Below are 27,631 nucleotides of genomic sequence, written 5' to 3'. Positions count from 1 at the left end.
GCATGGCATTTTGGATTTGAATTTTGTGAAACATATACTTCTCGTTGCCGTTTATGGGAACTTTCAACACTATCTGCTGCTCCTGGGAACGTTTGCGTTTGTCACTCAAAAGCAGAAGTATCTCATTAATATACCCATACAACCGCCATTTTATCTCGGCTCGTTCCAAAATCCAGGTATGCCTATAATACAAAGACACACATGTAGGATGATGCATTTAGGGAAGTCACGTAACATATTAGCATGCGTGTTAGCGACGTTTAACATTCTTGGCATAAAGCATACATTTACTGTGACTTCTACCAATCACAGATCAATATTAAAAAGGTCACCTCTAGGATTATCATGAAAATGGAGTACACCTGACTTAAGGTATTTAATAAAAAATAAAAAATGCCAATCCAATGTCTATTGGAATAGGCCAATACCCCCCAAAATATATTAAGTGTTAAGCTTTGCCCTTCCAATGAGCCTCTAATACAGAGGCTTGGCCCCCTAATATTAGGGGTCAGGCGGTAGCTGGAACTACTGCGGTTTCAAAACGGATTAATAAGTACAAAAAATATGTAATTCAAGACAGATAATAACATTCATCAAGGACACTCCATGTAGTCTACAGGACTCACAAGAATGTGCCAAGTAAGTACTTTATATTTACGAAAACCAAGTAAAACAAGCCAAACAAACAAAAAATACCACTCCCAATTAGGGACACATTATTGGGTTCATAGACCCATACAGAGCAATATTTTGCTTATCATGCATTAAGTGCATTTAACATGAAAGTATTCAAATAATCTTTATTTTCCAAAAATGGCTTAGATTCACTTTTGGTTTGTGGCTCTTAATAGAAAATGTAGTAGCAAATAATGAAATATATATTTACAACTTTTTTAAAAATAAAATTCAGTATTTGTGCTCTCATGTAAAAACAATTATTTGCTCTCTATGACAGGCTGTACAAGCACTCACATAAAGAGCCTGGAGTTACCAAACATACACCAGAAAGTGCTCAGAAATGTAGCTAAACTGGATTTTATCGAGAATGGATATGTACATAAAGATTTAATGAACAATTCCTTGAATGAGCCTGTTCAGCGCTTTTCCTTCTTTGGACCACTTTTAACCACAAGAGCTGCATTTTTAGAGATGCTCTGACACAGTCATCTAGCCATCACAAAAGTCCCTCAGATCCTTACACCTATACATTTTTCAACACATCAAGCTCTGAGGACGAAATGTTCACTTTCTGCCTAATATCACCCACTGACAGGTGCCATGATAACAAGATTATCAGCGTTATTCACTTCACCTGTCAGTGGTCATAACGTTATGGCTGATTGGTGTATATCTCCCTTTAAACTGAGTAATACTTCGTACTAGAAACACATAATTTGAGTGCAGATAACCCCCCCCCCCCATTTAGTCTGTCTGTATTTTGTTCTTTAAAGATGTTAATCCTTCTTGGATCTTGTCTCGGATTCAGGACATGCACCTACTTCATGCATGTCTAAAATGACTCAACTTCTACCACTACTGTTGGGACGCTGTTCTAATTATCTACCACCCTTACATCACATCTAATCCTCTTGTTCTAACATTTCTCCTCCCTCGAAATTAACATCTCTCCTGTACATTGTTAGAGAGAGAAAACAAAACTCTCTCTCTCATTTCCTCTACTAATAAAGATTCAAACACGATAAATGTAATTATAAAAAAAACAATAAGGTTATTGATGTCTCCCTCCTTTTAGTTATCCTACTGAAAGGGCCAAGATTAGTCTAGTCCGATAAGATAGACGCAACTACATCGAGACACAGCATTGTAAGCTGTGTGAACTGCCACGGGGCATGAGACCTTTGCCACCAATGTAAGCAAAGTAATTTGACTCTTTGGACACACTCCATCAAGTTACAATAGCTATAACGCAACACACTAGATATCCAGAGGAATAAACTCCATTCATTTCTAACATTACATCATTCAAAAAAAAAAACATAAAAAAAAAGTATCAAATAATGGAAAGTCTTACCAAGGAAATCCCACCAAATGTATGTTTAACATTCAAGAAGGCCAACAACTCAAGCTGCCCTTATGTGAAAACAGATGTGTATATGCATTGCTTCCCATGACACCAATTGGATCAGCCTCCCCCTTCTCTCTTCACAGCCAGCTTATGGGACAAGGAAGTAAAACAGATATCCCCACTGGGAAAATACTATTAAAATACCCACAAGAAGGATTGGATCCAGCAGATTGAAATTACTATTTCTCAATACCTTTGGGGGGAAAAGCCGCTTCTGGACTGTGTCAAAGCATCAACAGAGCAGAAACAACACCAGATGCAGACCACATGAGATGTTCAGGAACGGATGTCAAAGATCTCACTCGCAACAACGTTTGGAACTGTGCCTCTCTCATAAAACTTATACGAATGTTATCAATTGGTAGAATCTAGCATCACCCATTAAATGCAGTTATAGAATAAACTAACAATTCCTGTATCAGAGGCAACAGATTATATCCATTAATGTATCAAGTCTGGCACGTTTTCACAGTTCCCTAAACAAATCTATTCCATCTACATACACAAACACGCATATTCTATAAGGTGTGTAAAAATACACCGTGTATTAAATACACATGGCATATTGTAGCGAGCTGTGTTATTAATCTTACCCTCCTGAGGCACATACAAACTGAAAGCTGGGTATAGAAATGAGAACGTGAGTGAAGGGAATGTAAAGAAAGGTTTTGCAGCTGGTTTGAAAATGAAATGTTGTCCAATCTGTCGTGTAATTTGAAACTGCTTTTCTCAGACTGAGAAAAAAGCTGAAATATTCTAAGTAACTAACTATGGAATGCCAAATACCACTCCGACAACGCAAAAGGAGTGCGTCTCATTTATAACCACCATATTGGTACTCATAAGCCAAAACACCAAAATCGCACACTGCCTGCCATCATCATTATCGTTTATTTATAAAGCACCAACAATTTACAAAGTGCTTGTTACATGGCATAAGTTAAAAGGGTACGCCACAGCTAGAAATGACAGACTAAGACAGGGTGATATTTGGGGTAAATAGGGTCCTGCTTGCAAGCTTATACTCATACAAACACAATATTATGGGAATTATGTAGGAGCAGCCACCAAATCACAGTCTGCAAGACGGCTGCTTGCGGCTTCTGAAGTACAAGCTGCTGTCTCCAAATTTCGGAGGCATCTGAAAAATAACATAAAACAATAAGAACAATGTGATTTTCACAGACAGAGGGGAAACTTAAATATATCCTCACTGCCATTTAGGAGCGTTCCTCACTGCAGGAGCAGTAAGAATACGTCACATGGTCAGCATCTGGTCTCAGATGACTGGCTGAGATGTGCCTTGAAAGCATCATTGAGCATCAGTCAGACAGCTACAGAAAATTAAGTCTATCGCGGTAGATATACTTTGTTTTCTAAGAATTCTAATGGGGAATTTGACAAACAACTTTGAATTCTGCCAGAGAAGCCAGATTTGTTTAACTCTTTACTGGGTATATTAGCTCTTTAACTAAGCTAGTATCAACAAATAGAAGAGACTTTTGGCATGCAAGGTAGAGTGTTCTTCCCAGAACATACGTTGTTTTAGGCAAGATTTATAAGGTGGGGATGTAAAGGAGGTAAAAATATTTTAACCAGCTAGGTAACGTGCGATTCTACTAGTTGATAACCGTGTATGTGCAAATAGGCCAAAAACGATTCAGACAATTCCCTGTCCATTCGGCCAAAAATTCCAGGAGATTTTAATTTGGGGAATGAAATTTGTTGCCCTGTGCCATCATTCACTCGCACTAACTCATTTTCGTTCACTCTCTCTCACACACTCTCTAAATATTTCCCTAACTTCTCTTCCCACCACTTCTTCATCAAACTCCATGTGCATCTTTGCGGATATAACCCGACGGAAACTTCCCATCATGGCGGAGATGGGGACAAAGATAGAAGAGAAGGGAGAAGATATAAAGAAGCAGAGAAGGTAGGGAAATGTTTAGAGAGCATGAGAGAGAAATGTGAATGAGAATGTAAGAGAGTGAGTGATAGTGAATGTGGGCCCACATATTTCCAACGAAAAAAAATTTGTCCAACTGGTGGGGGACTGTCCTAGTTTTCACATAAATTGCTAAACCGACCAAAATTTGCTCAAATCTAGTATTCAGTATACCCTAGAAGGGAAGGCTGGGCACAGGGGTATAAAAGAATGTTCAAAATGGATAATCCTGTACCAAACCAAGTGCATTGATAATAAAAAAGGAAGGGAATCAGCAAACCACAATGGGTCAATGATAAATGAGGTCATTGTATGTTATTTCCTCTTATCGATCGTTCTGGAGAGATATCAAGTTTTGAAATATGCATAGCATTTCCATTTGATGGGAAGAGCCAAGACTTCACTTAATAAATTGAATTTAAAAACTTGAAATCGTAATTGAAATTTAAATCACAATGCTTGATGAGTCTTACAGGAACTATAACCTACAAGCACGTGGCATTTTATCACCACTATCACAACATAAACAGGGTCTTGTGGCCTCTTAATGAACTCTCATGCTATACAACCGGTTAATTTAATATCAGAATATCAAAAGGTGAAATGTACAGGGTACTTGCTAGCGAAATGTGTTGATGCGGGTACTAGATTGAAAAATTACTCGGAAACGGTTGTTAAAATCCTTTAGTTGGAATGATGTGGTTCATTGTGCTACGTAGAGCAGGGCCCTCTTCTCGTTTTGTACCACTATGTTATTGTGTGCGATTTTAAATTACATTTTAAAGAAAGCGCTACAGAATCTGCTGGTGTTATTTAAATCAATGTAATGTAGACTGTTGTCATATAAGAGGCAGTAGGTGCTTTCCTAGCAGCTCTAAAGCTGCTGTTGTAACTCACTGCTGTAACTATACATTATACAGGTCCAGTCAAGCTCTTCTTGTAGAAGACGCTCACTTGAGTTGAATCTTCATAATGTATAGTGCAGTCAGGGAGCTGAAACACAACTCTCCCTTTAGTGAACAGACTGTCAAAAAGATAAGTACCTTTTGGTTTGTGTTGATTTGTACAAGTGAGTGCTCTTCAGAAGTAGTGAACCCCTTTTATTTATTTTTTAAATAAACTATTTGGTCTTGCATGCCTTAAGGAGGCCATGAGTCCAGAAAACATAACAATAAACTATAAAACACTGCATGCAAATAGTCAAATCAGAAGTTCATAAAAGCATTAAGACAAGGCACATCGAGCCTCGACAGACAAGAAGAACCCCTTAGTAGTATAACAGCTTGAGTTTAAAGAAATCCACAATATGCAAAATAATAATAATAATAAAATAGCAAACTACAGACTGCCAAGTAAGTGTGCCTGTGCCATGGATGGTATTTTTGTAGCTTTGTACAAACCCGCTTACGTGTTTAGGTAGGAAATATCTGCCTCATTGCATCTTGATGTATAACAGTTTAACTCTTAAAAGAAAACGATATATAATAATGGAAACAGTATATTAATATATGTGTAAAAAACAGTCAAATTGCATCTTAAGGACCTTTTTTATTGGGACTATGCAATGTAAGTTTGTGAGTTTGTATAAGCAGCAAAGCCTGAATTATCTTAAAATGTTAAAGGTCGACTTTTTTTTTGACTGCCTTTGGTTCAGGTGACTCTTGTTTTGCTGTAAGCATTTTTATTTGTAATTTGTGTTAAGGCTTTAGCCGCTACAGCCACAAAGTGTATTCTAGGTTATTGCACATGCATGCATACCATCCACTGAACAGAAGAGTTCTATTGATCCCTACATTTGATAGAATTTCAACTAATACAACTCATAGATCAATCTCAACCTTTCACATAACAGAGACCTTGGGAAGCACTCATCGGTGGATGACTGATTCCTCTGAGGCTGGAATGCCTAATTAACTGTTTTCATTTTGTATTTTTCAAGTTAATCAAAATGCAGCTTCCAAATAAATGTTATGGCAGTCTAAAATGTTCAACAAAACAAATTTGAGATGCACCAACCAAGAACAGACAGGCGCTTCTTAGTCTGCTCAAGGTATATCCTCACTTGGGAGCACCTCAAGTCTTAGCTCTCTTGTGCCATTACAACGGAAAAAAATCATATCATATCAGTCCGATTCTGCCCCAAGGGCAGGCAAAAACCGAGAGGTGAGGCAAATTTGCACTGAACGAGGTAAGCAACAAACCCCAGATATACATTTCAGCCTACATTTCAGGATTCACCTTTACACTTGGGGTGAGCCCAATGAGATCCATTGAGAGTTGAAATATTAACAAAACCAAATTTGAGACGCATCAGCCAAGAATGGACAGCCACTTCCTACGATGCGTCCCCACTTGTGCCATTACGGAGGAACATCACCATATCAGTCTGATCCTGGCAGTAGTCCACAACCAAAAGGCAAATTTCCCCTGCACGGTGGAATCAACAACCAACATCTCATATCCATTTAGCTTGATAACATGTTTAAAAAAAAAACCTATACAAAGATGACAATTTGTAACATTTTGTAAATGATTAAAGAAACACTGGTCAACTGATTATTTCCTTACGATTTATTGATTTAACTGGCAACACTGTATTCTGCATCACTATGCAAAATAATGAGGGCTATGTTCATATGTGTCTTTATATATATTTTATACGCACGCATGTTCCCTTTTCTACAGCTGAGGTTTGCAAATTATTTTTTCCCGTTTTCTTTTTTCAGAACACCAGCCTAGATTCTCAAACAGTTTTACCATTGTAACACACCAGAAATACCGGATAAAAGAACGTTTGGAACATGTAGGATGTGTTGGACACCAATGACAAAAAAATGTAACAGCTTCTTTCAAAAAAAAAAAAAAAAAAAGGAGAAAAAAAAAACAAAGTGCACACATGGCAATGCCCTGTGTTCCAATGATTGATAATACTTATATGTTTTGGGACAGGGTTAATTATTTTCTAGCACGTTTAGATTAGCCGAGGCTACTTCTTTTTTTGTAACCAGCAAAAGAAGCACAGATCAGAACAAACTGACTTCATAAAAGTTAAGAAAAGTTAAGATGCCATTTAATTACATAAAAAAAATAAATGGTTGTCATTGGTTTACCCGTTTAAATCCAGAATTCTAGAATCTTGTGATCCATTGAGTTTGAAGTAACAGCAGGTGCAAGCCGAAGTATTTTTTCTAAATCATCATATTTGCAAATTAGAGCATGGCGTGCACTGGAACAAACTGGAAGGGACAAAAGAAGCAAATGTATTAGTATAGTGTCTGAAATGACAGGTCGCAGACGACAGAACAGTTTGGCTGGATCAGGGTACCTTTAAGGGGAAACCAGCCTGTACTTCCGTAAGCTCTACAAAAATTACACATTATTGAAAGTTGTAGCCAACTTAAAAATCATGATTAGTTTCACAGTCTTCTTGGTAGGAGTAGTCCAGAACACAAACATCCTCATTTATGTTGATGTATCATGTAAAGTCAGTGACAAATTATGGTCTAGGCCAACTAGGTCTACGCCTAGGGTAGCAAGTCCAGTGGGTGGCAAACCATGGTAGGGCGATCAGGCCCCCTAGTATGCCGCTGCTGAATTGGCTGGTTACAGGGGAGATCTTTGATCTCCTCAACCAGCCCATTTACATTATGGAGGCTGTGTCGATTCCGCACGGACACTATAATGTACATTAGAAGACGCTATGCACCTTTAAGACATGGAGCGTGATATTATGTCATTTGCAGGCCCTTTCTGTCTTAAAGGCACGGCACAACTTAAAACAGTGAGGAGGTTGCAACTGGGGGGGCGCTGAAGGTCCATAAAGTATATCATATACCCACCACTAGCCACTGATTATCCTGCCACCCAATTGCTGCCAAAAGGTAGCATGACAAATAGACCAGGAGGTGTTTGCAGCTTCTCCTAAAGACCTTTATTTTTAGCTCATTATGGTAAAAAACTGTTAAAAAATATTAAAGTTACTATAGTATGCATTCTTTATTGGTGGGGCAGTATGAGACACTTGACTAGGGGAATTAGTGCAAACCCAAGGAGGGAATCATTACAACCTATTTCAATTATTATTCGGCGTCCTTACAGACTCTCACAAGTTCTTGTATCCGCAGGGTCAGCAGGACTGACGTTAATATATAAGCCTCCTGATGTTTGCAGGCCACACTGTTCTTACTAAAGGGCAAAGGAGACTGCTCTCCCTCGCCTCACGGTCTCTGCACTACTGGGATATGAGCCTGAGCAAGAAGGAAAAAGAGCTGAGGAGCGGCACTGCAGGGTCCTCCTAAGAAATGAGCCATGGTGGTGGACGCACTTGCCCCTACTTCTGGGCAAGTCTGAAAAAGAGAGTTGAATTAGCTTGTGTGAAATTATCTCCCTTTAATATGGAAGAACATAATCAGTGATGGAATGTAATCTCTAATGGGAAAGGCCTAAGGTTATGTTGAACACAATAATGGCTGAAGACCTAAAGACTACACACGCCAAACATTTTGATCTGCCCTGAAATCATAATTCAACAAATGTTTCTGGTTATAAAGCAGGTTTTTAATGCTTTATCTGAATGATTACTACAAACCATAAGCAAATTAATTGACTTTATTTAACACATAATCGCATAATTAAATATTCTAGAGAAGAATTTCAGAATCAAGCTGTCTGGCACACACTTCCAGGAGATCAAAGTGCACAGAGTAATGTTGTTATAGCTGTCAAATGTTACTTATGAGCTATAATTTCTGTTTACCGCCACAGGGAAAACACCAAGAATGTTGTTGTGAAGCTTTCTGAATTAACAAAACGATTATATTACAAGAAAACTTTCACGAGCCCTGGAGGCAAAATGGATAGTCAGTTTTAGGCAGGTCATAAAGTACTAATTAGCCACATTCAGCTTCAAATAATAGATAGAATATAGTAAACAACATACACAGACCTAAATGAGCATGTCAACACAACTGAGAGAAGAAATGCCTACATTCTCATGAACCAATAACCTCTACAATAAGGGCCTAAACATGAGTCGACGTCCCCCCCCCAGCTCAAGATTTATTCAACAATGCATAGTCTATATATAAAATGTTACCAAAATTTCTATGGTTTAAGAATGGATTTCAAATTGCACCCAAAATTAAGCATGTACACACACACACACACACACACACTTTACAGACAAGAGTATTGGGATACCTGATTGTTACACCAACAGGGACTTTTATGACATTGCATTCTAAACACAGACATTAATATGTAGTTTGTCCCCCATTTGCAGCTATAACAGCTTCCATTCTTCTGGGAAGGCTTTCCACAAGATTTTTGAGTGTTTCTGTGGGAAGTTTTGCCCATTCATCCAGTAGATCATCTGTGTTGTCAGTCACTGATGTTGGACGAGAAGTCTGTATCAAATCTCCCTTCCAGTTCATCCCAAAGGCGTTCGATGGGGTTGCGTTCAGGGCTCTATGTGGCCAATCCAGGTTCTATTACACCAAACTCATTCAACCATGTCCTTATGGAGCTTGCTTTCTGCATTGGGGCAAGTCATGCTGGAATAAAAAAGGGTCTGCCCCAAACTGTTTCCACAAAGTTGTCCAACATGTCTTGGTATGTCCCCTTCAGCATAGGAAGTAAGTAATTATATGTGTTTCACACACATGCCAATTAAGTCAAACTGAATTTCCAGGTTACTTGCAAAATTTCAGCTCTTCAAAAGAATGCATTATTGAGGGCCAGGCTGAGAACGTTCTTCTTCAAAAAAGGTCAAAGCTGGCACAGCACAATGCATATTTCTCACCAATATCTCTATGTATTGTTCATGGCTGAGCACTTGCTGACGTTGGCAATTCATAAAGCATTTTAAAGTCAGCTGCAATCCACCAAAACGCCACTACAACCTCAACTATCCTAAATAGCTTCTCCACTATCCCGCTTTTATGAGCAGTAAGGATTATGGGCCAGCTGGGGAGATTAGCGGTTGCAGCACAGGTCATCATTGCAGCTCCAGCACGGCCACCATGCAACGCTCTGCAGTTCAGACCCAGAAGGTGGCTCTTCCTTCATACTTCGTAACAGACCTTTCCCAAAATGGCACATTGGCACCAATAACTTCTATAAGCCTTGTCGATTAAACTGGTGTCAGTGTAAGTAAACTGAATATGCATGCCTTCTATGCTTTTTAGGTTGTACGCTCCCCTTTCTGTATAAACTTTGCCTAACCTTGGACCATAGCTTGCATATGGCACAGTCCCCCTATTATACTGTCCACAGTCCCCCCATGCTATACTGCTAGGCTTACAACTCCGCGGCAGAATGAAAAGTTGACAATATTGCAACAGATTATTTTAAAGCAGGACTGATCTTCACCAACACAAGGGCCATCAGTATAGAAAGCATACAAAACCGCTTCTGTACTTGATTTTCATGCTTATGGATATGGCGTTTTCCCAACACACAAGTGGTTTTAGTTTTTTGTTGGACTAACAATTCATGCTTTGTTTCTCACGTGACCCCCGTGCTACGAAACAGCAGTGTCATACCACAGAGATAAGATTCAACAGCTTTGTCAAAGCTTTGTCAAAACTATAAAAAAAACTACAAATTCCTTTCACATTATGCACGATCATTATGAGCCCAAAAATAGAAATCGTGTTTCTGGCATCAACTTCGTCCGTACCAGTGTCTGAAGTCAAACGCAATCTGCTGAATGGACAAGCTTACAAACACACATTAAGTGTGTGTATACTGTATATACACATAAAAACATGTATATTATACAGTATATTTACATACATGCATTGGGAGCAATATTACTCCCCATTAAAGAGGCACTTTTTTCCTTTAATGCTTAAGTGTTATTATAAAAATAATTAAAACTAGGTTTTGTGCAGTCATTACTGAAAGGCAATTAATAAAAAAGAAAAGCTCATTTTGTGTAGCCCGACTGTGAAGATTGACTGTAGCAGCAGTGTCCATGAAAACAGTCAGATCCTAATTCTTGTTTCTTATGGTTGTCATTGGCTCGTTAAGTGGATTGTTATGGTTGAATTATCAAGACCTGCATGACTATTCCTCCCCATTAAATTATGTCACCTATTGTAAATTGCTGTTGATTGGTTCAAGTAGCCCATGTAAGCAGATGGGGGGGGTGGAGGGCCTTCAAGACACAAGCATTACTACCTAATGCTGACTCTGCCATCTGCAGCCACCGATATCATCTACCACATGGTGTCCTTTCAAATATCTCCAAAACCAGAAACACGAGCTATAGGTAATTTCAATAAATGAAATTTAGTTACGGAAATTAAACTAAACACATTATCAGTGAGAACTGAAAACAATTTCCAAAATGATTCCCCAAGTTTTTAGGGGCCTTTTTTTTTTTTTTTTTTTTTTTTTTTTAAAAGAGACCTTTCTAAAACAAATGACCCAAAGAATAATTACACAAAAAGTAAGGAACATAGTTTCAGAAATCTGATTATATTTCTCCCACACAGCCTGAGGAGACTCCTTAAACCAGCTAACCCTGGGCTCCAGGTTGCCATGGCAACTAGGAATGGCTTCTTGACACATATAGGTTCCCCTGTTTGACACACTAACCGGTTCTTAGGTGGTCACTGGGGTCATGTAACACAATGTCACTTGACTCCACAGATGTAGTAGAGCAGCACCAATGGCTACCACATCTTCACAAAATGTGTCAAGCCCTACCTTAGGCCAACAGAGGACCCAAACAGCTCCAATTCTGCTTATATAGTAGCGCTTCCCCTGGACCATTAACATAAAACAGAAAACTTGTAACCAAACCTTATCTGCTTTTCTTCTGCTGATCTGAGGTCACATATCTGGCATTGATGCTTTATTTAGAAAATCGGATCACATTTCTGCTCAGTCAGAAGTTAGGAGAAGGAAGTTCGTTTTTGTTCCAGACTTTTAATCAGCTAAACTGCACATGCCTAATGTAAAACATGTGTATGTTTCCCCGCAATAAGCTCAATGCACAGAGCTGGCTTCCTTTACAGAAAAGAAAAAAAAATCTAAACACTTGATTTTTCTGTATATTGGGTAAAATGCACGCCATTGGCCAAACAGTATTAAACACAAAGAACATTTAAAGAAAAGGCAAAAATGAGCAAGCTACAAGAACAAATTTACAAACTATATACCCTTTGCCACAGTACACCTAAACGTCAGATCATAAAAAGGGAACTAAGATTGACAAGTGGATCAGATACTTTGATCTTCAATTATTTCCAATAATCTATTGTCCGCTTTCCACATCATCATCACCGGAGCTCGCTTTACAATAGCTGTAATCTAAAGAAGTTTTACTTTACTTATCTACCACCATTTTAATAAACAGCCCTTCGGCAGAAGAGGAAGAGAATAGACGTATGGTTATCCTGAACCTAGGATGAGACCAAGGACTACTTAAGGTCTGAGTCTTAGATTAAGGAAAGAAACAGGCAGACTAGATGGACCAAATGGTTCTTATCTGCCATCAAATTCTATATTTCTAACATGCTGTTACATTTCATTATACTCTATGTGTCCAATTCCTAAAATATTTGTAGAAAACCTATACAATTCCATAAAATGGGGGATGGGGAATTTAAAAGTCAAGACAGGCAACGTATACATTAAAGCCAAGCACCCAGTTATAGTGAGGAGATGACAAAGATTTAAGTAGTGTATAAAGCTTTACCTTCATTGTTCTAGCCAAGCCTTGTATGTGAACAAATAATAAGATAAACTCAATAAAAAGGTTTTCTTTTCAAGCCATCAACGGGTCTGAATATGTCGACAAATACACGCACCAAAGAATGAAAAATGAAAATGAAAAAAAAATGTATTTGGCACAAATATTTGCCCAAACCTTTCCAGGCTTCTATGTCTATACATGCCCTGGTATGAGAAGTCACTATGAATTACATTTCAGAGAGCTGGATCCAATTTTCAGTGGCTCTGATAATTAAATAATAATTCATTCAAAGTCATCAAAACTAATATTTTGGGGAGGAAAAGGTGAGATGGTTCCTTTCACAAAGTTCATCTTCTCTAGTGTAGCTTGGTTTCAAGATAAATCAGCCATCTAATTTTTAAATTTTGCCAGTTAGAGTGCACTAATATTTCCATTAAAATATTCTTATTTGACATGAGAACCTACCGTCTCTTTTCTCCGATTTATCTCACCAAGAACACAAAATATAAATATACACCTACACAAGATTAGCCTTTTCATTGTATTTCAAACCACTTTTGGGTTAACAGAAGCAGAATGAGTAAGAACTTAGATAACACGACGGAGGCTTAATAATTCTAGCCTGACATTTACAGAAATTGTAATTAAACCACTGTTAAAAAGTCAGAAGTGCACAGAAGAGAAGGAGATACACTTCTTCGCTATTTCAAACATGAGTAATTTTATAAAATCTATGTTTCTTCCACCCACACATCATCTCTAAACCCAGTTAGTATGATTCATTCGGGATGCTCATCATGAAGAAGTCTCATCCAACACGTAATATCTAATCAAAAAGTCTGAATAATACAGGTGAATTAAACGTTGTAATATTTTTTTTTAGGGGGATGTCACGCAGAATATTCTTTTTTAGGCATCAGTAAAGTTTGCCTCTCTGATCCCATTTTGGTGAAAGGCATGTACAGGATAGGGGAATTCTATATGTCATAAAAAAAACCCCGAAATAAAGCAACCCAAAATTACATGAAAGTTTGTTTAATCTCTTGCTACAAAATAAGAGATGAAGCATCCATGGGTGTAATGTAACAACTAATGGATAGAGTAGAGTAGATCTATATATTTATGACCTACATGTCCTCTAGGCATGGACCCCTGGCTTGCCATTGTTGTAGAGGTAAATATTTTATGGTATAAAGGTATATGGTAACAGGTGAGTGAAATGTCAGCTTTCAAGTAGTCTCATTTTCTCTGAAAAACAAATAATCCTGGAAACGATGAGGGTTATAAAGAGCGATTCTGGTGAAGCCACCTTACTTCTACAGGAACCACGCTATTGTCCATTATTTTCCAAGATGAGCGGGTTTAAAACTTTCTACTAACTAAGACTTTGTGATTCAATGACCTAAGGCTGATCGATCTCAAAGCATTTGGGAGCTTACGGGTGTTCTTAATGACCACAACAGCAAATAAACGAGTTTCCCCCAACAGTTCCAAGACTTTCCATCAGTAGGAAGTGGAGGAATGAGCAGTGGAGTTCCAAAAACTTCCAAGACACGAAGACCTTTGGGAGTGCTTTCACTGCTAAACATTAATAGTCCATAAAAATAATATGGGAACTACTTGAGGATATATATGCTAGAAAATTAAGATCTAAAGAGCTTGAAGGCAATAAAACGAAACCCAATGACTTGTAAAGGTCTGTGTTTAGAACTAATGCAGTAGTACCTGAGATAAAAATTAGACAGAAACTGCAAAAATAAAAAAAAAAGTTGACGTTTAAAAAAAATTGGTGCACAAATTTATATGTTGAAGTAACAGAAAAAAAAAAAAGACTTTGTTCAGCTGAAAGTAAGGCTAAATTAAAGTCCCGTAAACCAAAAGGCTATTATCACTGTGAGTAAACAACTGGACTGTGAAATAGTATTTGCCACCTGCAGGTAAGAAGAAACAGCTTAAAAATGTATTTTACCACTTACTGCTAAATGCTTCCTGTAGTTTGAAGAATCCACAAATTCTGTAACATAAGCATTTATTGGAAAAAAATTACAAATCCACTGATAAAGAAAAAAATAAATAAACTACACTCATAAACCCAGTCCATAAGTACTTTAAAATGAATAAATGGGGCAATGAGAGATGTAAACAGAGGATGAGAGGGAGGCCAAATTTAAAGAGGCAGTCCCACAGAGAAAACATTCTTCAACTTGAGCGTAAAGCGCTGTATACAATAATGTGGGTTAGCATGGTCAATACAAAGCTGCTTTTATCTCATTTTGTTCCAATGATCCTTTATCTCTAAACCTGGAGGCTGCCACTGTTCCCAGTTATGTCATTTTTGTCATTCTCTCTACACAACTCTCAAGTACGCTGATGCCTAATGGAAATGGTAATGAAGTCCATTCCGACAATTTCATTAGTCAGAATAGCTAGCTGGGTGATTAACATTGAGGCATTGTATAGTTTATCACAAGCACATACGATAAAGAGTCAGACTGTTTGTCTAGCAGGATAACATAGCTAGAACACATACACATGACTAATATAAAGCTGAAGAACATTGTGAGAGTTCTCCTTTAAGAAGGCAAGCAAGTGATAGTTTTTCACCAGAGAACTTTGCCTTCTGCTAATGAATCGATACCGGTTGCACGTTGGGAGTAGGAAGATGCCAACTGGAAACTATAAACATTTTCAGGTCCCAAAAAGAAAAGAACTAAGGGATGCAGCAGGTCCAAATTCTAGAAGTGAGCTCATGAAATGACTTTAGCAGGACGATGGCTTTTTCCTAAACTGTTCTACTTATAATTGAGGCCCCGTCAATTAATTAAAAAAGCTACATCATAAGCTGGAAATAAATTCACAAACTAGCTGTCCAGCAGAAGCTTTCACTATCATTGAACATGCTGTTCTTGCAGATGTCTTGTTAACCTTGCAAATAAGTCTGTGCCCCTAGACCAGCTACTGCTTTGGGTAATTTGATATATATGGTTGATGCCCCACAGGTCAGAGGTCAAGCTGGGTATTTGGGTAAGTTGATGCTGGCAGCCAAAAGAGTATTTCCGTCTTCACATATATTGTGTCTACAGAGGAACCGGAGCAGCAGTGGACCTTCTTAAGCATTTTTTGGTGATTTCATGGTATTTCACTTAACTCTACCCTGCTAATTTGATGTTTAATGTTAATTTTCATAGGAACCGTGGGAATTTCTTAATGGTAAAAGACTTCCATGGACAGCCTACACAGAATAGAGTGGCTGATAAAGCTTTCTGCATTGTGAAAACTACACTTAATACATCTCCCAGCAGTGGGAATAGCCTCGTTTTCTTCCGCGCTGAAACATCTGAAGATACATGCGATTCTAATTCCACTTTGAATACATTCAGAGATCTAAAACATTTCTCGTGTTGACAAGAACGCAAAGAATAAAAAGCTAGGCTCTCATTCAATTAGCCGTTGATCAATTGGACCAGTTCCCAAAGAACTTTAATAACGCGAGACAACGGCAGATCCTATGATTACATTAACCTAGGCATTCAAAGCATGAGGAATTTACTGGACACTATAAATGTGGGATTGTGGGAACCAATGCATGCAGGATAATTATATTCAACTGTAAAAATAGGTTAAATTCTTTTGTAAAGCATGCCCACTGAACAAAATAAATAGCGCTTAAAGACCTTCTCCTTTTATTTACTTACAGGGTTTCAAAACATTTGTTTATTAGATTGCTTGAAAACAAATAAACACGGACTTACCAAACTCCCACGCACAGTTATTGTGGATATTAGTAAAGTTATGGAGAAAAGATAATGACCTTTGTGCAGATCCTTTGCTAATTGAGCTGGTAGAAGTAAACAAACTCCAGCGCTGGTTCGGCCGGTGTTGTCGGGGACTAACTTCTACGGGAATGCTTTCCGCTTCAAGCAGCTAATTAGAGGGGCGAAAATCATCGCCGCTCTAATTAGGAGAAAGGGAGCTGCAGCTTCACCAAAATGTAAGTGATTGATATATATATATTTTTTACACTTTTTAAATAATGCATATTGAAGGAGGGCTCAACAAACCCCATGCATTACTTGCTTCCACTAAGTTATCAATTCTTTATGAAAGGGATTATAATTAATACGTTTAATGTAATATTTAATGTAGCTTTTTTCTATTATTTATTACATTATGTAATATATTTAGAATAGGATTTTTCTTAATTAGATATATATATATATATATATATATATATATATATATATATATATATATATATATATGTATATTAAGGTGACTTACGATGGCAAAGCATCAGAAAGGAGAGGGGGGCTATGGCTGAAACGTAAAATAAATGAAAATAAAAACAATTAGCAAAAAAGAAAACTGGCTCCTACATTTTTTAGATAGTCCATGGATCTAAACCAAATTTGTCAACCCTTGGATCAAAGTAAATCACAAAGTACTTATATACATTCTTATTTAATGAGACTGTCTGGAACACTAGGTTTTCCTTTTAATATGACTGCTACTTACGCAATAACAAATATAAGAAATCTGGGCTATTCTGCATGATTAGCACAGCAAAAACTCACGCATACTAAATATGAGTTTGTATACCAAAAATTAGTAGGACCTAGAAATAAACACAGGTCTCCATAACTAGCATTACTCTACAGCTCTTGTTCATCTCCAGGCAGATTAGCAAAATGGGTAGAGAAGCTGCTAAAATAAAAACAAAGGAAACGAACACAAATCAATAGCACTTTGCTCCGATGTCAATACTATGCACTCAATGAATGAACACGGAAAATACGGGTTAATTTAAATGAGCAGTATATTATGCCGTAAGTATTAAAGGTAAAGATCATTAATACAGGTTTATGCTAGTAAACTGCCTAAAAAAATTATCTTATATTAACACTGATTGCCATGGAAGTGCTTTCCGGTCAGTGAGCTTTCAGTCATGAATGGCACAGCGCAGATGGGGTTCTGCTGCAGCATCTTTAGAATTGGATTTTTTTTATTTTTATTAAAGATCTTTTAAAGAACCTCATGGGCATACATAGGACGTTTCCAGGTTTCTCCCTGACTCTCCGGGAGACGTGCCACTTCTCCGATTCGACACCAGAATCCTGAGGGTCGCAGAACCTGGGTCCTGACACACCCCATTGCCCGCCCATTTCCCCCCTTTAAATGGGGGTGTCATAGGAGCATCTGTGGCAAGGTTGCTAGGTAGGCACCTTCCCTATTGGTCGCTACAGCCACACCCCCAGATATCCATATATGGTAGGGAGGTTAGCTCCCCTTTTGATTGGTCCCTAAGTTAAAGGGACGTGGGCCGCCCCTGACCACACCCCCTGCACTGTGATCGGTTGCTCCCTCGCCAGTTAAAGTGTTTAAGCTAATGTAGTTATGTATTGTTCACCCTGTTCTTATCAAGATGGTCTCATGTATAAAGTTGGTGTTTGGTGTATAATAAAGCAGATTCTTACTTGTTCAAGCCTAAAACCATGTCTGTGATTTGGGGACAAGGGACACTTCATCGTGGAGTGTAACTACTTGGTTACTGGAAGTCTGGAGTATACCGAGGGGACCACTGGAACTATTGACGGCAGAGACCATCCGTCTCTACAGGGTCCGTCATAGGGGGTTCCAGGTGAGCAGAGATGTCATAAAACATTCCACCTCACCAACATAACTAAGTAAGTTCAATGGACAATCACGGCAGCTTATCATTGGTCACGCCCAGTAGAATAAATATGTGAAATTCCCTTAAACCTAATTAAACTATTTATTACATAGGCGCAAAACAGCCCTTCTTGTCAATGAAAGACACAAGAACTAGCCCTTTACAGCATAGGGAGACAATGGGATCTATTCACAGGTAGGCGAGTTGGCCATTTCAGGTCCCCGACTTCGTTATGCATTATAAAGGGCTGACAACTGAGGGTTAATGCATAATTGATTCGGTAGCATTCTGAAAAGTTTTTTCATATGCTGCACTCTCCTTCATGAAGAGCCAGGTTAACATGTTCTGCACCTACACAACTTAACCATAGTAGGTTGCGATAACCACAACTCTAATATTAGAATTATCAAGGAGCAGATCCCAGAGACACGCAACTTCTAATTGCTGAACCATTCATGTGGACAGGGCAGTTTTCTTTTCTTTGTTTTGTTTTTTTTAATTAAATCTCTATAAGGGATTTCATTTCAAACATGTTCCTTTAAAAGGCTTTGGTATCAAGCGGATTCCATGTAAAACAATTAGTATGGTCCTAATTACAGGTTAAGGAATCCAAAACGTCAATTTATACTCATATCAATGCTGAACTTGTCAGGTACGCGTGACGGCACTATCAATGAGCATATTTATATGTATGTGGGGACTCAGAGAAGCCAAGTGGTCTAGAGACTGTGCCAACTGGGGGTTTGTGGCCCAGCATGAAAATACAATCTTGGCATCATCCTACAGAGATCTGGCCAAGTGTTAAATGGCATTAAAGCAGAGAGTCTGAAAACATGCATAGCAATGTTGGACAAAATCCAGATTTTCCACTGGATGTCCTCAATACATCACAGGCCGAAATATTCAACAGTCTTTCTGTATGCAAATCCAAAATGGTAGAAGATTAGTTCAGAAGCTGAAAGAAGGCAAAGAAGATTGAAGTGGTCACATTTTACAGAATATGTTTAAACATTCACTCCAGGCAATAATTGTGAGCAATTAATCCCCGTCGTGAACATATAAATATTTCTCTATATTTACAAAAATTGAAAAAAACAATATTGTTGTCAAAATGGCCAATACTACTTTTAAAAACTTTAAATGGGTAGCTAATTTTCCACATTGGTTACAAAAAACATTTACAGACAAAAATCTGTAAACTTTTTCTGATGCTACAGCAACAAGTCCTTCCAACCAACCAGGTCAATAGATGGAGCTATCAAGCAAAGAAGCGGGAAATCAGGAGCTTACCAACTGGCTTGTGTATTCCATTAATGAAAAATAATTCAGCTATAAGAAATGTGTATTAATGGTAAATAAAATTGACCGATGGATCACGCAGTTTATTATAAAAAGTATATCACATACTTATAAACTCTAGTCATTACAATGGCTGGCCTGGGTGATATTCATCTGACATTACTGCTTCCAGGCATCCATGGTTTATTTAAACATCAATAAAAATCAATGAGCAAAGTAATCATCTTCCCATAAACATCCAATACGCTGAAAAAGTTGCTGAAGCATTTCATAATGTGAAATAATCCAAGCGTGTGCTCCCATAGAAGAAGCCAGTCATAGAAACACAGAATTTGATGACAGACAAGAACCATTCGGCTCATCTAATTTGCCCTTTTTTTATGTAGGCTCAGACCAGTCGATTCTTGATCTTGTCTTAGACTCAGGACAACTTTATGCTTATCCCATGCATGTTTAAACTCCAGCACTGTATTAACACCTATCACTTCTGCTGGGGGGCTGTTCAACTTACCTTCCACCCTCTCAGTAAAGTAAAACATTCTTACATTACATCTCAGCTTCTGATCCTCTAGCTTTAGAATAAGACCTCTTGCTCTAACATTTCTCCTCATTTGAAATAAACTTTTCTTCCTTTATGTTTGTCATTCATTCCCCAAATTACATTTCCATTAAAAGGTAAGCGTACCTGCAGTCCAATTCCAACCTAGTTTACTAAATGGCTCGTTCACTTAATTGGATGGTTCGCTGTTTTAATGGACCTTTGATGGACATATCTGCTCATCAAGACCTGTTTTTGCCAAGCATGCAGACATTAACACATTGCCATGTACGTTGACAATAGGGGGAAGGCACTAACATTTCCTTACATACATTGTGGCGTTCTTACTTCTTTTTGCATTTGCTTTTCTTCCCACTTCTCTTACATAGACTTCCTCCTAGGATATTAACTTTTTATAATCTATGATTTACTCTCATTCATTCAAAGGCGACACCGATAAACCATACTATTACTCTCCTCTAAATTATATATTCTCGCACCGCATTTTGAGGGAATATGAAATTTGAGAAGCTGCTTTATCATGACCTGGCGAGCCAACATACAAATTGCATAAATACGAACTGTTTTGGCTCAAGAAAGATGCCATGTGACACATTCCCACAAAAGGACAGCCAAGTATAAAGTATCTAATAAATACACATGGAAACAAATTCACTACCACATGCCTTAAACTATAAGAAACACAATATTATATCACTTCTGTGGGACAGTTAAAATAATCCATGTTTGGTATCATGACAAGTGCTTGCAAAGGAAGAGAATGGATAGGAGGTCATGGAGGAAGACAAACGGCTTGGAAGAAACAGATTTGTCAGAGAAAAGGGTGGTGGATATGTGAAAGAGCCTTCAAGCATAAGGGGGGGAGTGATGTTAATAAAGCAAGAGAACTTACACATGCCTGGGATAGGCCTCCGTAAGGCTTAGAGGAGACAATGCTAACAACGTAAGGTTTGAGGTCTTACAGCAATTGGAAAAATGTGGTGACTGGGTGGCATAAGTTCTTATCTGCTTTCATATCTAATATTTCTATGCAGTTTTAGACAGAACAGAGACAAATAGAGACTGCAAGACATGACAGCATTCATAGGATGACTACTAGGTAGGAGAATAATGTGGTACCACATGCTGGTATAATGAATGCCGAGCGAGATTTTGCTGACCAGGGCCTGGAGAGAAGTTGCTTAATAAAGCAGAAGCAGGCCTATCTAAAATATCATGTACCAGCTGAGATGTCATTATGAGCTATAGTTCCCTAACTCCTGTGATACGTCAAGCCCTGTTATAAAGATGTAATTCACTCATGTCCACACCAAGCTACTCTACAGGAACAGGTCATATTCCGTTCTTTTATAGAAACCGGGTTTTCTGCACATAATACTCATACTGGTTAATTCAACGGTTCCCAAGTCAAATGATTACACATTAGAAGAACTCTAAACTCTTTAACTCTTAAGCCTTTATGGACAGGCTAAAGTTCTCTCCCTGTAGGACCACTTTCTGTCCACCTGTCACCTCATACGTATGGATCAATGTAACTTTTCTACCAGACTACAACAGAGATATCTTGGCATTTATTTCAAATTATAGGCAAACCAACAACTGATGAACCGTGAAGAATAATGAAGAATTGACTTAATGAATACTTATAATAAAATCACACATTAAAAGCAATCTTATCACAAAACCTGCCTTTTATGATGTCTGCTTTAACGGCAGTATTACTTTATTACCAGATTTCTAATGTGAACGTTAAAGATATTGAAGGGTGAAGAGACTAGCCAACAGGTAAATTGTTATATTGTGTTCTCATTAATATAAAAGTATCATACATTATCCTATTTGGAAAAAAAGGTAAAATCTGGAAGTAGGGATACAAACAAAAGTCTCCAATTACTTCCAAGGCCTCACTGAATCTAAAGGAAGTTTAAGTGACCTAGAAGTTCAGATCACCAGTAAGGGTGACAGAGCTGGGCTTTCCTGTTACTGGGACTTACCGGAGTGAAGTCTGAGAGGACACGGGAGAACCTTAAAAATAAACTATAGGAGAGAATGCTCTGTTTAAACACATTAAATAAATCTTTCCATTTAGAAAACTAATATTCTAACAATAAAAAAGTCACTTCAGCTGTTAAGTACCCTATAGCCTGTTGAGATACAAAAAGTCTATAATTAAAGCAACAGCATCCATTAGCCTCTAGAAATGTTTCTCTTTCACCCCAGCTACTTCCTTCTCACAGAGTGGATTTCACGGATTGTTGTGACAGATGTGCACCAGATTTTCAACACAAGATAAGAAATGGACTCCATATGTAAAAAAATCTACAGCTCGCAAATTTGGACATAAGACAACGCAAGCCCTTTACTGCTGTAAGTCGATGCCATCAGTATACAGCACTTCTGAAACAGAATTACTGCATACTACATACTACATATGAAGAATTAGGAAAGGGAAATCAACAGTGTGAAAAGTGGTGAAAGCCACAATTACGTTTTAATTTCTTTGTTTAGTGGTAGACCAGACGTGTGAAACACCACTCTTCAGGGACTATTCACTAAAGCGAGAGTTGACAGGAGAGTTGTGTTCCTATATGTTATCGCCAGTGAGCTAATACTGAAGGAAGACCTTGGCCTGGCCCTTTAGAACAAGTAGATCAGCGAGATCGCTTCAACGTCACCGATTTTACATTACGGATGGTCCTTATAATGAATAATCAGTAAACTGAAACGCTCATTGGCCAAAATCACTCCTGCATCTAGTTGAGTGCTCCAATGCAACCTCGGCTTAGTTCCAAATCAAACCCTGCCAGCACTCATAAAGCACAAGGGATCACTTGCCTGCTAGATCATCACTCGATTAGCAGAGGAACTGAGGCTCCCTGCTGAGTCCTTCACATTAAAACCTCTCCGGAGAAGAGATGGCTGATGCAGTTATGAAAATGGAGCAACGAAGTCAAATACAAAAAAAATGGACAGCTGTTGCTTTAAACGGTCAGAAAGTATCTGCCAGAGTATACCTGAACCTTCAGTAATCTAGACATGGAGAGCGATGAAGACATATTAAGGCTGACATTGATGCTATATCAGTTGAATATTAAGAACACTGTATACAGACGACTTCATTCATTGCGATGGCCATATATGAACTTTAAGCTTCTCTTAACCAATAACATTTTACACGCAGTAATGATGCGAGATAAGTGTTGATAATACCAGCCATGATAAGAGTAAGAGGTGTTCCACTGGTTCACCATCCTAACGTGTAAAGGTGGGCAAGCTAGCAGAGCGTCTCAATTTACGTGCGAGTCGAGCTAATCCAGAAGCAAAAGAATGCTCGCAAGGACTAAACTCCCAAACAAGATGAGGAGTTTGAACCAACTCAGCTATGACTTGTGCCCCTACCCCCAAATAATAAAAACTGAGAAGTCACACTGTGAATTTTTTTATGAATACCATATGTCACCAAGTCCAAAAATTACATTCTGCTTATTTAAAGTAGCAATATTACAGGGAACAATGACAAAACTGACAATGTACAATTAGACAACAAGTATGACATGTTAGGACAATTGCACAAAAGACTGGTGGGAAGAGGTGATGATGCTACAAGATCAATGAAAGTCGTAGGAACGATGAATAGGGTGGTAAGAAGAGTATGGAGATAAAAGCAAAGATATAGGGGGTATAATGTGTTAAGGGCTCTGTAGGTCAGGGTGTGTAGTTTAAATTTCATTCTGTAAGGTATGGGGAGTGTATTATGTAACCACTAGACCCACATCATTTGCTAGGACAACAACCACTAAATTCAAGAAGACGATGAGATCGTAGAGTATGGGTTGATATCCTGTAGTTTCAAATTATGCTGACCAGATTAGGGTAATTTGAGTTATTGCCATCTAAGAACCCATATTTGTAAGAATATTACTGGACTGTTACTTTACCAAAGAACAGCTAAAGAAGAGTATTGGCTCTGGCTTAAGACCAGCAGAGGCCACACCATGCTGAGGTCCATTGTTTACACAATGGTTCCCAAGGAGAACCTTCATTTACTACAATCTTGAAGGCAGTTTGATTGTATTTTCCCGTATAATGAGCAACAATAAACAAGCCAATAAAGGACAGTTTATGCATCACAGGGTGAGGGAATGCCGACAGGTCATCCATAGCTTAATGATTAACCCATTCCATCCAAGGGGTCACGCAATATAGATTTTAGTCACTCCAAACACAAGTTAAACAGTAAAATGGAAAAATGCAATTAAATCGGTTCAACAAGAAACACAGACATGTCTGAAAATGGCATTAAAGATGGAAATCAAGAATACAATTAAGTTTCAGATGTTTTTAATTATTTTTTAAATGCTATCTCAGTTTAGTTTATGCATCATAATCACGGCCATGCAGCAAGAACAAACCAGCATAAAAGCATTCAACGTAATAATTAATATTATCACCAACCTAAATTCTAACCCAGGTATTTCTAGAAGAACAAAGACAAGCTACGGTGGATTCAGTGACAGCGGCTTGTAGATTATACCAGGAAATATTAATGACATCACTATGAACATGTTATTCATTTAACATTAAAAACTTATTGTGTCAACAGAAAATGAAACAGTGGCTCAGAAACATTAACCTTCCCTAAACCAACAATAAAGGGCACCTATGGAAGCCTTTGTAACACCAAGTGAAAAAAGAGAAGAATGACAAAGGAAAGGGGAAACAAAAAGAACATCCAGATAACAATCAATGAACATTCAAGCCTGCCTTCACACAAATAATCCAAATAGCACTTTCTCTCTATTATCCCACTAATATACTAACAATTTTTCTAACAGACATGCAAGTATACTTAATTATTATTATTATAAAATGAAGATGACAATAGTTTCCTGGCACTGTAATAGAGAAGAGGGGGCTATCAGACTGGTTTTGAGAGTGCTGGCAAGCAACAACTGGATTAACCGTTTCAGTACCAGGGTGGCAAGCAACAAGAGGATTAACCGTTTCAGTACCAGGGCGTCCGGCAGCGTGCTAAACACAGCTCGAATCTACCAAAGGATCGAAGTATGGACTAGTATTCAAATAACAATAGAGATGCCCTTAAACGATCGCATATCACAACTAGCTGCTTGTCCAAATGCGCATGTCTGTCTACCTAAGAAGGCATATAGACCTTATCCGCTTGCTTTCCTGTAGAACAAACATGCATTAATGAATTAAAAAAAAGAAATCATTAAACCCACCTATTTGATCCTTTCCTTCATCTTTAGCACCTTCAATGCATTTCAGACGGGGCAGAGGGGGCACACGCCAGCATGAATGACTGCACACACAATTGGGCGCTATGCTTGTGCAAAAAAGCCTGGAGATGAGCTCACATAGAGAGCAGTGTAACTGTGAATTAAAGCGGCTGCCTTCTTCTGCCTGCAGGAACAACTCAACCCTTCCACTTCCTGGGGAGGGGGAGGGATCACATCCAGCTGCTGCTTCTTCTCTTTTTGTGCTTTTTAATTGGGATTTTGGGAAACTGCTAGCGCCATCTAGTGGTGGCCTCTACAGCGTATGAATGAATGAATGAGAACTTATTGTAGTAGCAAATTGACTTGTAAATAGAATTATTTCGGTCTACCTTACATTTTGTGAAGTTGCTGCTATACGAATAGCGGGAATTTACATGATCATGCCTTGGAAAATAAATATAACTTTAAGACAGGAACAGAGAAATATAGAGTTAACAAAATAAATAGAAATAGTATCTGTCTATTACAATTACAGCATGTGCTCTTGGAATAACCAGTAATACATTGTTATAAAATGTTATGCACAAATATGGTTCATTATGTCTGTAGGGATCCAATGGCGCTCAATAATGGGCAACATGCCCTTCTACACACGGGGCCCATTGGGCTGGTGGCCGATAGGGACATATGCTTACCGATGCCATGGCACTGGCCCTACAGTGTACGGCTACAGGCCGGATACACAGCAACACTTACTGCGATTGTATAAAAACGATTGGTGGCTGCACATAGCTTACTTAGCGGCCAGTGGTGTTAAAGTGCCAGGGCTGCTTAATCATCTCCAGTCCCTTCATGAACAGCACTGAAAATTATATGTTCATTTTCAATAAACAATTTGGCCAATGTGTTTTGTGCCAAAGTCAGAGGCTTATTCTGGCCTAGGGCAACCGGCCATCTGCCAAATTACAAGGAGCCAATTACCTTTTTTGGGCGATCAGGCCTCTTGTAGCACCACTGTTCAATATGCATGTTAACGGGAGAACACTGATCTCCCCAAATGCTATGGAGGACCATGATGTCATACTCTGGCACCCAGCATTAATGACTCCGACACAAAAGGGACAGCAGTGGCGGTGAGCTGGGTTAGCCAAAAAAGTACAAATAAGCTTGATGTTTCATAATACTAACATAACCTTTACAAATAGGCTTTTAAACATGTTTTATACAATGTAAGACATATTATTTATTATTATTATTATTATTTATATATATTGCACCATCATATTCCGTGCCCCTGTACACTGGGTAGACAGGACATAACAAGTAGTATGTAACATAACAACTTGACTTACAGAAACAACAGGTATATATATTATTGTTATCTCAGTTTGATACAAGGGTATACTAGGAATAGCAACATTTAAAAAAACTTTCTCTAATATATGTTTGAAACGTTCATTTGCACTGTTTTTTCGGATCTTTTAAAAATTGAAAAACAGAGCAGTGTATGATGTGTTTTAATTAAGGTGACTTGAAGACAAAATCCAAGGACACTCTTATGCAACTCTATGTTGGCTCAGACTGAGTCATCTGAAACTCCCCGTCTGGTCATGTTTTGGTGGTCCACAGTGTCCATAGAGATGTATGTAATGACTTTCCTCTTGTTTCTGGCACTTTCTACTCTCCATGTGCACAGCTTCCTGAGCCAAGCGTGGGACCCGGCTCTGTTCTGGCTTGGGTCACACTGACAACACTACTTCACCCACCCCTTCATACTTACCAACAATCTGTCCTGGACCTTAAAACAGAATGTGAATGCATTTTCTTAAATATGAATTTTTTGTAAAATACATATAATAAATACAGTATTTAAGGGTGATATTCAATTCTATATATTGTTTGTTGAATGATTCATTATGATATATACATTTAATATTGTTGACTATGGTACAGAATTTTATGATCAGTATGAAATATAGTTTAGGCATTCGGCTTCATAGGATTTCTGATGACACTTCTGGGAACAAATAGTAACAGGGAAGAAAAGGTTCAATCAGGGTATGGTCCCTGAATGTGGGGACATTTGGTGACCCCTTTGTTTAATAATATGTGTATTTCCATTTT

The 27,631-nt window shown here is 38.2% G+C and overlaps 1 long non-coding RNA gene across 1 annotated transcript in view; it reads right to left on the bottom strand.

The window, feature by feature from the left end:
• The window catches only part of LOC128496966 (uncharacterized), a 41,185-nt gene extending 15,482 nt beyond the window's left edge, over positions 1-25,703 (bottom strand). The window contains exons 1-2 of the long non-coding RNA XR_008354270.1: positions 25,511-25,703; positions 7,145-7,270 (exon numbers count right to left, since the gene is read on the bottom strand). This is a non-coding gene — a long non-coding RNA (uncharacterized LOC128496966). The remainder of the gene's footprint in view (positions 1-7,144; positions 7,271-25,510) is intronic.
• Positions 25,704-27,631: the final 1,928 nt, after the last annotated feature.

Source organism: Spea bombifrons, chromosome 5, assembly GCF_027358695.1.
Source record: "Spea bombifrons isolate aSpeBom1 chromosome 5, aSpeBom1.2.pri, whole genome shotgun sequence".
In the NCBI taxonomy this organism is placed as follows: Eukaryota; Metazoa; Chordata; class Amphibia; order Anura; family Pelobatidae; genus Spea; species Spea bombifrons.
This window is presented reverse-complemented; position numbering and strand designations above follow the sequence as displayed.